Consider the following 12563-nt stretch of genomic DNA (forward strand, 5'->3'; position numbering starts at 1 on the left):
CATTATGTTGTACACCTCAAACTAATATCATGTTATATGACAATATATCTCAATTAAACTTAAAAAAAACTGGTGAAGTTAACAAAAATGAGAGGAAAAAATCCAAGCCTAAGAAAGAGCAAATAGAGTAACCCACTTCACATTTGACTATGAGCTTCCTGGGGCTGGCCCTTAAAGGGACAATTTACATGATGAGTTTTCCTAGTCAAAGAGGAAGAAACACAGTAGTTCCTCAGAGGAGTCGGTGCTTTCCTGGCACTCACTTATAAAATTAATTTTCATGTGAGAACATCCCTCATGTAAGTTGATGTCCATGACATCAACCGACAATGCATCAGTCATGAGTAAGGACCTGGGCCTTGAAGGCAGACATTCTAGCCTGACTCCATGTCATTAACTGTGTGCACTTGGGCACCTTTCTTTTTTCTTTTTTTCTTTTTTTTTTTGGTCACACCACTCAGCTTGCGGGATTAGTTCCTCAGCCAGGGATCAAACCCGGGCCCCCTGCAGTGGAATCACGGAGTCTTAACCACTGGTCCACCAGGGAATTCCCTTAGGCACATTTCTGAGTCTCAGTTTTCCTGACCTTTAAAATGGGAATAAGGGATCCACCTCACAAGGTTATTTAATTCGTTCATTTATTCCACAAATACTTGTTGAACCCTAACCATGTGTCAGGCATAGTTTATAATTATGAACCTGTCACCTGTCCCCCTGGAGGTGACAGTCTCCTGCGGTGAGACAGAATCTAGACAAATCTATAGTGTTTGCTCTTATGGAGGACAAAGCCAAGTCAAAGGCCCTATAACCAGATCATGCTTGGCTGTTCTGGGAACCACAAGGAAGCCAGTGTGTCTGCAATGGAGAGCCGTTGGGGGGCTTTGTCTTTGAAAAGGGCTTTTGGCTGCTGCCTAGAAGACAGACTATGGGGGGTGGCAGGGGGTGTGGCGGGGGTGGCAGGGGGTGTGGCGAGGGTGGGAGCTCCCGCACCCACATGAGAGATTAGGGTTAGGTTTAGGGTTAGGGAACCAGGATGATGGGCGATCAGCTGCTGACTATCTTCTGAGGTAGAACCAATGGGATTTCTTAACATATTGGATATGTGGGTGTGAGAGAGGGGATCTGACAGCACCAAGGTTTCTGACCTAACTGTAAGAACCAAATTGTCGTTTTCTGATATGGAAAGGCTGGGGATGGAGCAGGTTTGGGGGAGAAGATATAGCATTGATCTGGGAACATGCTAAGTTTGATATGCCTATTAGACACCCAAGTGGAGGTTTCAAGTAAGCAATTCTCTGTGAGTGTCTATGAGCAAGTAAGGAACTCCCAGAAGAGACCCACATTGAAGGTGTAAATTTGGGGCCATCAGCATTTGGTTGGTGTTTAAAGCTGTGAGTCTGGATGAGCTCACCTCAAGAGTGAGTGTTGATTAACAGAAGAGGACCAGAACTGACATGTGAGATCGGTGTTACTCCAGTTACAGAGAGGGCCATGGTGGCTCAGAGAGTTTAAGTGACTTGCCTAAGATCACACGGCTACTAAGGGGGTAGAATCTGCATTCAAAACCAGGTCCTAGTTCAAACCTTTCAATACTCCTTTAGAGTCGTCTATATAAGCTTCTTTTGATCTAATTTGAGCCAGGGCTATAATTTAGAATATTTAGAGGATTTAACTGGTGTTCATTCAGGTTCCGAAGCCCTCGGTTGTTTCTCAGCTGAACTTTGAGAACAGCTAGAGAATCAGGAGTCCAGGGTTGGGCCTGGAGGTCTGATGGGATTCCCACACACGGAGACAGGGCAGATCTGTGTGCTTTGTAAAGCCAGAGGCGGTAGGAATCAAAATACTAGATTATGAAAGTTGGAGGTATTGAACATTAAGACATGATTTTGGATCCAGCCCAGCCCCAGAACAATTAGTGGAGTACTCAGTATTACACCCCTGCAGCCTTCCTCCAGTCTAGAAAAATGTCACCAATAGTTGTCACCAACTACTTGCCCTCATCCCAATCCTAAATTAAAGGTAATGGTGCTCGTCTCTCCAGGACTGTTATAAGGTTAAACAAGAAAATATCAATGAGGTCACTCAGCTTATGACAAGCCCTGGCACAGAGTTTAATTTATTTTTCATCTCCTGCCTCAGCCGTTAAGAATATGGAAGTCATATGGAAGCCATATGACTTCCAAGGGTTCCCTCCTGCCCCTACCCCAGGAATTTATTCAGTTTGACTTGTCCCACCTAGGACAGAGTTCCACCCTGGGGTTCAGAGGTGGTGCTTTGGGCTTGTCACCCTGGGCTGGTTGACATCTGCCCTCCCCAGATCCCTTCTCTGCCCTGCTCTCCGCCCTGGAGGCTCCCTTGCCCTCTGGCTCCCACTTGGGTTCAGCTGAAGGTAGGACAGCCTGGAGATCAGAGGGAGAGTGAAGAGAGTCAGGACATTTCTTCCCTGCTCTGGATCACGCCTCTGGCAGTGGCTTTATCTCCCTACCCATGTCTATAGCATCTGTGAGTTGGTCTCCTGTGAGATTGTGATTTGCAATAAGAAATATACATTTGACCTTTGTCCCCGTTTCTGGCATGGAGCTCCCCAAACCACAAACACACACACACACACACAGGAACTGATGATCAGAATTTTACCTCCTCCTCTATGTCTCCAGCTTTCACTGGAGTTCAGCGACACTATTTCTTCCTCTTCTCCTTTAGTCCTTGCGGGCAACATTCTTTGTAGGTTCCTTTTTTTTTTTTTTTCTTTTCTTTTGGCTGCGTTGGGTCTTTGTTGCTGCGCGCGGGCTTTCTCTGGTTGTGGCGAGTGGGGGCTACTCTTCGTTTTGGTGCTCAGGCTTCTCATTGCGGTGGCTTCTCTTGTGGAGCACGGGCTCTAGGCACGCGGGCTTCAGTAGTTGCAGCACGCGGGCTCAGTAGTTGTGGCTCGCGGGCTCTAGAGCGCAGGCTCAGTATTTGTGGCTCATGGGCTTAGTTGCTCCACAGCATGTGGGATCTTCCCGGACCAGGGCTCGAACCCATGTCCCCTGCATTGGCAGGTGGATTCTTAATCACTGTACCACCAGGGAAGTCCCCTTTGTAGCTTCCTTTAACCATACACGTATCTCTACCAGGAGTCCCTATATTAAAGCCTCTGGAATTGTGCTGTCCAATATAATAACCACTGGCTACATGTAGGTATTTGAATTTAAATTACAATAATTAAATTAAATACAATTTAAAATGCAGTTCCTCCATTGCACTAGCCACATTTCAAGTGTTCAGTAGCCAATGTGGATAGTGGCTACCATTTTGAACAGTGCAGATATAGAAACCTGATCATGACAGATGGTTCTATTGGACAGCACTGCTCTAGAACCAGCTGAGTTAGACTCTGTTTCCTGCTGGGCTGGACTGGTACCTACCTTCCCCCACATCCGTCAGAACCAAGGCACTTTTATCTGGTTTATATATTTGGGAATCCAGTTTAAACTGTCATTTATTCTCAACTATTCTAACAGGTATTCAAGATATAATGTTTAGGGACTTCCGTGGTGGTTCAGTGGTTTAGACTCCACACTTCCACTGCAGGGGGCATGGGTTCGATCCCTGGTCAGGGAACTAAGGTCCCACATGCTGCATGGCATGACCAAATAAATAAATAAATTCTTTTTTTTTTTTGGCATATGTACTTTCTTTTAAAATTTAATTTATTAATTTATTTATTTTTGGCTGCTTTGGGTCTTCGTTGCTGCACACGGGCTTTCTCTAGTTGTGGTGAGCGGGGGCTACTCTTTGTTGCGGTGCGCGGCCTTCTCATTGTGGTGGCTTCTCTTGCTGCAGAGCATGGGCTCTAGGCGTGCGGGCTTCAGTAGTGTGGCACGTGGGCTCAGTAGTTGTGGCTCGTGGGCTCTAGAGCGCAGCCTCAGTAGTTGTGGCGCACGGGCTCAGTTGCTCCGTGGCATGTGGGATCCTCCCAGACCAGGGCTTGAACCCATGTCCCCTACATTGGCAGGTGGATTCTTAACCACTGCGCCACCTGGGAAGTCCAATAAATGAATTCTTAAAAAAAAAGAAGACAAAATGTTTAACCCTCATACACTGAGGGCGGGAACATGCAACAGTGCAGCCACCTTGGGAAAGTTTGGCAGTTCCTTTACATACTAAATGTTTATAACCATATGACCCAACAATCCCACTTTTGGGTATATGCCCAAGAGAACTGAAAACATAAAAACTTATACTTATGCAAAAACTTGTTCACAATATGCATTATTTCTAATTGCGAAAAAGTGGAAACAACCTACATGTCCATCAACTAATGCATGGATAAACAAAATCCCAATTCTCAATTTTTCATGGTCCCTTGGACCCCAGGTCTCAGCTTCCTCCCTTGGGCTGTTATCTATCTGCTGAGACTGTTGGGTTATAAGCCGGCCTGGCCTCCATCTCAGACCACTCTTCAAAAACCTTTTCAATGAATATTTATTGAGCACCTACTGTGTGCCAGGCATGGCACTCAGTGCTGGAGGTACACGGGTTCTGCAGGGTTTCTGGCTCTCATGGAACTTACTGCAGCCATTGACAAGAGTTACGAAGGGGAAACACAGACCTATGAGACCACATAACAGAAGTCCCTACTCAAACCTGAGGATCAAGGAAGGCTTCCTGGAGGAAGTGATACATTCACTGTACCTGAAGGATGAATAGTAGAAGTGAACCAGGCAGAGAGAAGAGGGTAGAGAACTCCAGGAAGAGGTAAGAGCTTTAGCAAAGGCCTGGAGGCAATAAGGAGCCTGTGGTGTAGAAGCTGCTGGAAGCAACTCACTGTGACTGGCATGTGGGGAGGGGGATGTGCTGTGAGCAGTAAACACAGGGCTGAGGGCCTTGTTAGGGCAGGCGATAACAAACCTGTCAAGCTTCCTATTCTGTTGCAGGCCTGGGATCCACAGGCAGCCTTGACAATAATGGCACCCCAGGCAGTGTCATGCTGGTGCCCTGCCATTTACTGCTCACGTTAGAACTTGCAAAGACCAGTGTCTTCCTGAGATTCCCCACAAAAGTCAAGTCGGCACACACTGCTGTGGCTCTCCAATTGTTAAGATACTGGAATAGTTCTGTACCTCTACGTAAAGAGCCACTGGCCCAGGACTTCCCTGGCGGTCCAGTGGTTGAGACTCCACGCTTCCACTGCAGGGGGGCGCGGGTTCAATCCCTGGTTGGGGAAATGAGATCCTGCATGCTGCACAGCGTGGCCAAAAAAAAAAAATTTTAAAAGAGCCACTGGCCCAAGAAATCCCTCCAGTAACCCCCATATCAGGCACTCTGGCTACTCCTTCAGGAAACTCCAGAAGGCCCCACATTCCTGCTACTGATGCATTTACACACCTGAAGAGCAATAGTACACCTGCCCCTGTGTTATCAATAGGACTAGTGTATATACAATTAAGCCTAGTGCCTAAATGCACATTATTAGTACTTAATGAATGTAGGCTATTATTATTATCACCAAGGCAACTTCAGAGCAAAGTCTGTTCCCCAGAAGACAAACCTCCTGTGGGTTTCAGGTAGATGTTACACGTCCTGCCTCCTCGTGAATCCCAGAATAGTTGGTGGCAGAAGGACCGCAGGGAACATGTAACTGAGCAGGACCCTATGGGGCCTTCCCAGGACAGCTCCCTGCCCCTTGCCCATCCTGTGCCTGCCTCTTTCCTATAGAAAAACTTTAGCCTCCTGGCCTTCCCCAAGTTCCAAAGAATAAATTTAGTCAGAGAAATGAGAAAATGCAGAAACAAAGGAAAATAGTCAAGCAAGACAAAATAATAATAGTTTAGGCATTAAACAAAGTCAAGGACCTTTAGTTCCTCCTCAAGGGCTATAGATAATATTTTGAGCTCTTTTGCAAATACCAGGTGGAAGAAGTTAACTGTATGTTGCCCCAAGAACTTTGACCCCGGACCGGTTGGAAGCAGAAGGTTGATGATGTTGACTCTCGGTTACCTCACCACCAACCAATCAGAAAAAGCCTTCCCAGCTTGATAGGTTCTGCCAAGGTGGGGCAGGTCTTGAGGACCAGCAGCTTCACTGCTGAAGGGGACTCATTGGATTTAGAGACCCAGACAATGCCCATGCCAAGTGACGTTGCCGATATAAGTAGCTAAATGTGTGGCATGCAAGTGAAGAGCCTGACGCTGTGGCTGTGGACGAGGCAAGCATACTCCTAGCTGAGGCTGTGTGCATTTGCCGCAGAGGGCAGAGGGCCCGCTCCACCCTTACATGCTTGGCTAACCCTGGGGCTGCATGTACAGAGAAGATTCAGAAGGGCTCAGTGGAAAGTAAGGCTGGGGCCAACTTGAAAACAGCTGGAACTTTGTGCTCTCCTACCCACACACAGATCCATTGGCAGAGGACAGAATTCTCACTGACGCAAAGTAACTGAGTACAACCTCCATCCAATAATTGGCTGACCATTAAGCTACACTGACACAGAGGTCTACCTAGGAACCCAAACTTAAAAATTTTTTAAAAAGGATTTTTTTAAAACAGGGTAGGGACTTCCCTGGTAGTGCAGTGGCTAAAAATCTGCCTGCCAATGCAGGGGACACAGGTTCGAGCCCTGGTCCAGGAAGATCCCACATGCTGTGGAGCAACTAAGCCCGTGCGCCACAACTACTGAAGCCCACACATCTAGAGCCTGTGCTCCGCAACAAGAGAAGCCACTGCAATGAAAAGCCCGCGTGCCACAACGAAGACCCAATGCAGCCAAAAATAAATTAAATGAATTAATTAATTAAAAAAAACCAAAACAGGGTAGAAAGGTCAGTGGCCACACACCATGAAGGAGGCAGATTTCACAGATTTTGCCTAAGCAAATTATTAAACAAACAAACACACCATGACAACAGTAACCTTTAGGGGACATCAGAATCCAGTCCAAACTCAGGGGAAAAAAGTAATCAGTAGAAGTTGTCTCTGAATGCCCCCAGATGTTGCATTTAATAGACCAAGGCTTTGAAGTAACTATTATAAATATGTTCAAAGAACTAAACAAAGAAGTGTGACAGCAAAACAAAGATTCAAAGAAAAGTGTGACAATGATGAATCAAAAATAGATCACCTTGATAAGGGGGTAGAAATCATGTATTTTTTTTAAAAAAAGTTCTGATACATGCTACAACATGAATGAACCTTCAGAATAGTATGTTAAGTGAAATAAGCTGGACACAAAAGGACAAATATTGTATGATTCCACTTACATGAGGTACCTAGAATAGGCAAATTCATAGAAACAGAAAAAATAGAGATTATCAGAGACTGGAGGGAGAGAGGAATGGGGAGTTTTGTAGTTAGGGTACAGAGTGTCTGTTGGAATGATGAAAAACTTCTGGAAATGGACATCAAGGTGCTGAAGAAACTCAACAAGAATAAGAAACTGGTCAAGAAGCTGGCCAAAAAGTATGATGCGTTTTTGGCTTCAGAGTCTCTGATCAAGCAGATCCCATGAATCCTGGGCCCAGGCCTGAATAAGTCTGGCAAGTTCTCTTCCTAACTACCCACAATGAGAACATGGTGGCCAAAGTTGATGAAGTGAAGTCCATGATCAAGTTCCAGATGAAGAAGGTACTGTGTCTGGCAGTGGCTGTTGGCCACAGGAAGGTGACAGATGATGAGCTTGTGTACAACATACAGTTAGCTGTCAACTTCCTGGTGTCATTGCTCAAGAAAAATTGGCAGAACATCCGGGCTTTGTACATTAAGAGCACCAAGGGCAAGCCCCAGCGCTTGTACTAAGGTGCAGCTTAATAAACCATACGCCCATCATTTAAAAAAAAAAAAAAAGGAATTCTGGAGTTGAAAGTAACAATAATAACTGAAGTGAAATATTCACTAAAGGGACTCAACAACAGATTTAAGATGACAGATGACAGAATCAGTGAACTTGAAGATGGGTCAGTAGAAACTATCCAATCTGTAGAACATAGAGGGAAAAGGCAACTAAAAATGAGTCGTGGGACTTCCCTGGTGGTCCACTGCGTACGACTCTGTGTTCCCAATGCAGGGGGCCCTGGTTTTATCCCTGGTCGGGGAACTAGATCCCACCTGCATGCCACAACTAAGAAGTCCGCATGCCGCAACTAAAGATCCTGTGCACTGCAATGAAGATCTGGAGCAGACAAAATAAATAAATTAAATAAATAAATAAACAAATAAATATATTTTTTTAAAAAATAAGTCTTTGCTCAGTTATCTATGGAACAACAGGTGTCCCAACATAAGCATAGTAGGATTCCCAACAGAAAAGGAAAAAGAGAAAAGGGCAGAAAAAAATATTTGAAGAAACAATGGCAGAGATTCCCAGTTGGTGAACATATCTACGTACTGGGAGGGTGGCACATCCAGTTTCATGGGGACAGAATCTCCTGTGCTCAGGGCCCTTCCAGACCCTGCCCTGTGTACTTCTTCATCTGGGTGTTCATCTATATCCTTTATAGTATTCTGTATAATAAACCAGTAAACAAAAATCTAGACACAAAGCAATGAAGTGACTTGTCTGCCACTAATAAGTAGCAAAGCTGGAATTCAAACCCAGGACTACCTGACTAAGAAACCAAAATCTTAATCATTTTGCTCATGGAATATGTCTTCGTAGAAACTAGTAACATAAAGTACTTTATCAGGGAAAAGGAAAAAAAAAGACACGACAGCCAAAAACTTCCCAAATTTGATGAAAAAATAATCTACACATCTGAGAAACTCAATGAATACCATGTAGGATACATACAAAAAGATCCATGGTCAGACACATTATAGCCAAACTGTTGAAAGACAACAAGAAAAATCATAAAAGCAGCAAATACAAAAGACTCATCATGTGTAGGGAAGCATCAATATTGATATATGCCGACTTTGCATCTGAAACAATGGAGATCAGAAGGTAGTAGAATGACTTATGCAAAGTGCAACAAACAATTCAAAAATGAAATTAAGAAAGCAATTCCAGGGAATTCCCTGGTGGTCCAGTGGTTAGGACTCCACACTCTCACTGCCGAGGGCCTGGGTTCAATCCCTGGTCAGGGAACTAAGATCCCGCAAGCTGCACAGCAAAAAAAGAAAAAAGAAAAAGAAAGAAAGAAAGCAATTCTATAAATGACTTTGTGCCAGTAAATTCAACCACATAGATGAAATGGAAACATTCCTTAAAAATAATAAACTACCAAAGCTCACTCAAGAATAGAAAACTTGGGGACTTCCCTGGTGATCCAGTGGGTAAGACTCCGTGCTCCCAATGCAGGGGGCCCGGGTTCAATCCCTCGTCAGGGAACTAGATCCCACATGCATGCCGCAACTAAGAGTTTGCATGCTACAACTAAGGCCCGGCGCAGCCTAAATAAATAAATACATATTTAAAAAAAAAGAAAACTTGAATTAGCCTTACATAATTAATGAAACAATTTGTAGTTAAACCTTCCTATGAAATCAATTTGAGCACTGTGCCTAAAATAAAAGCTTTATCTTCAAAACTAGCACAGACCTCTAGGCATTGAGAGGCAAAGTTTTTTCTTTTTCATTCCCAGAAATACTCTTTCATCATACAAAATTTCTTGGTTTGGAGGGTTTTGGGGTGTGGTTTTTTCTGTTGTTGTTTTTGTTTTTGTCTCTACATGAGCCAACTTTCAAAATATTTGGAAGCATAAAGGATTCACCCTCAGGTTTCCAGCATTTCTTTCCTGGTGACATTGCAAAGTCAGTTGAACTCCTTCACATTCCCCATAAACTGGAGGTAATAAATGGAAATATTCAGGAAAGGAAAAAAATTTTCCTACAAAGAAAACTCCAGGCACAGGTGGCTCCATTGGTAAATTCTACCAAATATTTAAGGAAGAACTCAATAATATCAATAAATATTATTAGGAAGAAATAGATATCAATTCTACATGACTTAACATTATCCCAATCAAATCCCAACATGGTTTTTGAGAAACTGACAAGCTGATTCTAAAATTTATATAGAAAGCCAAAGACACAGACTAGCCAAAACAATTTTTAAAAAGAAAAAAGAGGAAGCTCATTACATGATGTCAAGACTCACTATACAGCTACAGTTATCAAGACATGGTTTTGGTGTAGAGATAAACATACAAATTAATGAAATAAAATAAATAATTCAGAAAAAGATGAACATATATGTGGTCAATTGATGTTTAGCAAAGGTGGCAGGGCAATATGATGGGGGAAAGGAGAATATTCTCAACAAATGGTACTGAAACAATTGGAAAGCAAAATGAAAAAAAAAAAAAAAAAGAATCATATACAAAAGCTAAGTCGAATGTATCATAAACCCAAATGTTAAAGCTAAAACTATAAAGCTTCTAGAAGAAAACAGAAAATCTTAGTTACCCCGGGTTTGATGAAGATTTCTTAAATAGGACACAAAAAGCACAAACTATAAAAGAAAAAAATACCAAATTGAACTCATCGAAATTAAAAATTTTTGTTCTTCAAAAGATACTGAATTTAAAAATGAAATGGGGCTTCCCTGGTGGCGCAGTGGTTGAGGGTCTGCCTGCCAATGCAGGGGACACGGGTTCAAGCCCTGGTCTGGGAAGATCCCACATGCCACAGAGCAACTAGGCCTGTGAGCCACAGCTACTGAGCCTGCGCATCTGGAGCCTGTGCTCCGCAACAAGAGAGGCCGCGACAGTGAGAGGCCCGCGCACGGCGATGAAGAGTGGCCCCCACTTGCCGCAACTAGAGAAAGCCCTCGCACAGAAACGAAGACCCAACACAGCCAAAAATAAATAAATAAATAATTAATTAATTTTAAAAAAATGAAATGAAAAGCTATGGACTGAGAGAAAATATTTGCAAAATATGTATCTGACAAAGCCCTTGTATCTGAGATATATTAAGGTCTCACAACTCAATAAGAAGACCCAATTTAAAAATAGGCCATAAATTGGAACAGAAAGCTCACCAAAAATTCTGGCTGGACTTTAGGATCACACAGGCCTGGGTTCAAATCCTGGCTCTACCATTTTCAGACTTTGCCATATCGGGCAGGTCAGTTTACCTCATCTCTCTAAGCCTCATTTTTTGCATCAGCAAGATGGGGAAAATATGTAACTAAATAGTAGGTAGTCGGGAAGATTAAACATAATATTCCTAACTTATTTAGATATTTAAGGAATGTCAGGAGTTCCCTGGCGGTGCAGTGGTTAGGACTCCACACTCTCACTGCCGAGGGCCTGGATTCAATCCCTTGTTGGGGAACTAAGATCCTGCAAGCCTCGCAGCACGGGCAAAAAAAAAAAAAAAAAAAAAATAGAATAAGAGGATCTGAGTACCAGCCTGTCACTTTATTTTTTTAATTGGGGATAGTTGATTTACAATATGATATTAGTTTCAGGCGTACCTCATAGTGATTCAAAACTTTTACAGATTTACTCCATTTAAAGTTATTATAAAATATTGGCTATATTCCCTGTGCTGTACAATACATCCTGTAGCTTACTTATTTTTTTAATTAATTAATTAATTTATTTGTTTGTTTGTTTTTGACTGCTTTGGGTCTTCGTTGCTGCACGCGGGCTTTCTCTAGTTGCAGTGAGCGGGGCTACCCTGCGTTGTGGTGCGCGGGCTTCTCATTGCACTGGCTTCTCTTGTTGCAGAGCACAGGCTGTAGGCGCGTGGGCTTCAGGACTTGTGGCACGCGGGCTTCAGTAGTTGTGGTGCACGGGCTTAGTTGCTCCGCGGCATGTGGGATCTTCCCGGATCCGGGCTCGAACCTGTGTCGCCTGCATTGGCAGGCAGATTCTTAACCACTAGCTTGCTTATTTTATACATAGTAGTTTGTACCTCTTAATCCTCTACCCCTATCTCGCCCCACACAACCAAAAAAAAAAAAAGAAATGTCAAGCACCCTCCTCTTCTCTTATCAAGTAGAGATGGGTTTAGCCTCAGAAGTCTGGGTCAGATAAGAGGCAGCAGCGCCCTTAGGCCAGAGGGCAAAAGCCCACATTGTGTCCAAGTGAGTGTGAAGAGGCTGAGACAGAGAAATGTGTCCAAAATAGGGCATGGGAGCCGCAGGGCCTGATGCCACTGAGAGCTGCAGAGGTACTCGGGGTAGAGATACGTGGGGTAGTGGGTGGAGAACAGGAAAGTGAGAACAAGGATGATAGCATCAGAACAGGAAAACCAGAGGCTGCCCAAGCAAATCTCAGCATCAGCATCTGCAGCTAGGCTTTACACCCTTGTCACATGCAGTGTTTACACAGGGAGGTGGGGTCTTACCTACAGGGCAGGCTGAGCCAGACAAGCCTCCTAGAGAACAGGGCCGCAGCAGCCCCCAGCCAGGCAGCTGGAGATGCGTGCTGGGAAGCTCCCCCGGGAGGAGGTTGAAGCTGGTCTGGGACATGGTGAACCCACCACAATGAAAGTGTATCATTGAACTTGGGGAATGGCCAAAAAGGACCAGGGGCAGCCCAGCCTCCACAGGGAGCTCAGAAATGGCTACTGACTTGAAGGAACATTATCCACCCTGGAATCCTGTGCAAAACATCTGCTACTAAATCCACCCTTGA

At 44.0% G+C, this 12563-nt stretch overlaps 1 pseudogene; it reads left to right on the forward strand.

Moving 5' to 3' along the window:
• The first annotated feature begins 7372 nt into the window (after positions 1–7372).
• LOC118881689 lies at positions 7373–7773 on the forward strand (annotated as a pseudogene).
• Positions 7774–12563: the final 4790 nt, after the last annotated feature.

Source organism: Balaenoptera musculus, chromosome 15 (genome assembly GCF_009873245.2).
Source record: "Balaenoptera musculus isolate JJ_BM4_2016_0621 chromosome 15, mBalMus1.pri.v3, whole genome shotgun sequence".
NCBI lineage: Eukaryota > Metazoa > Chordata > Mammalia > Artiodactyla > Balaenopteridae > Balaenoptera > Balaenoptera musculus.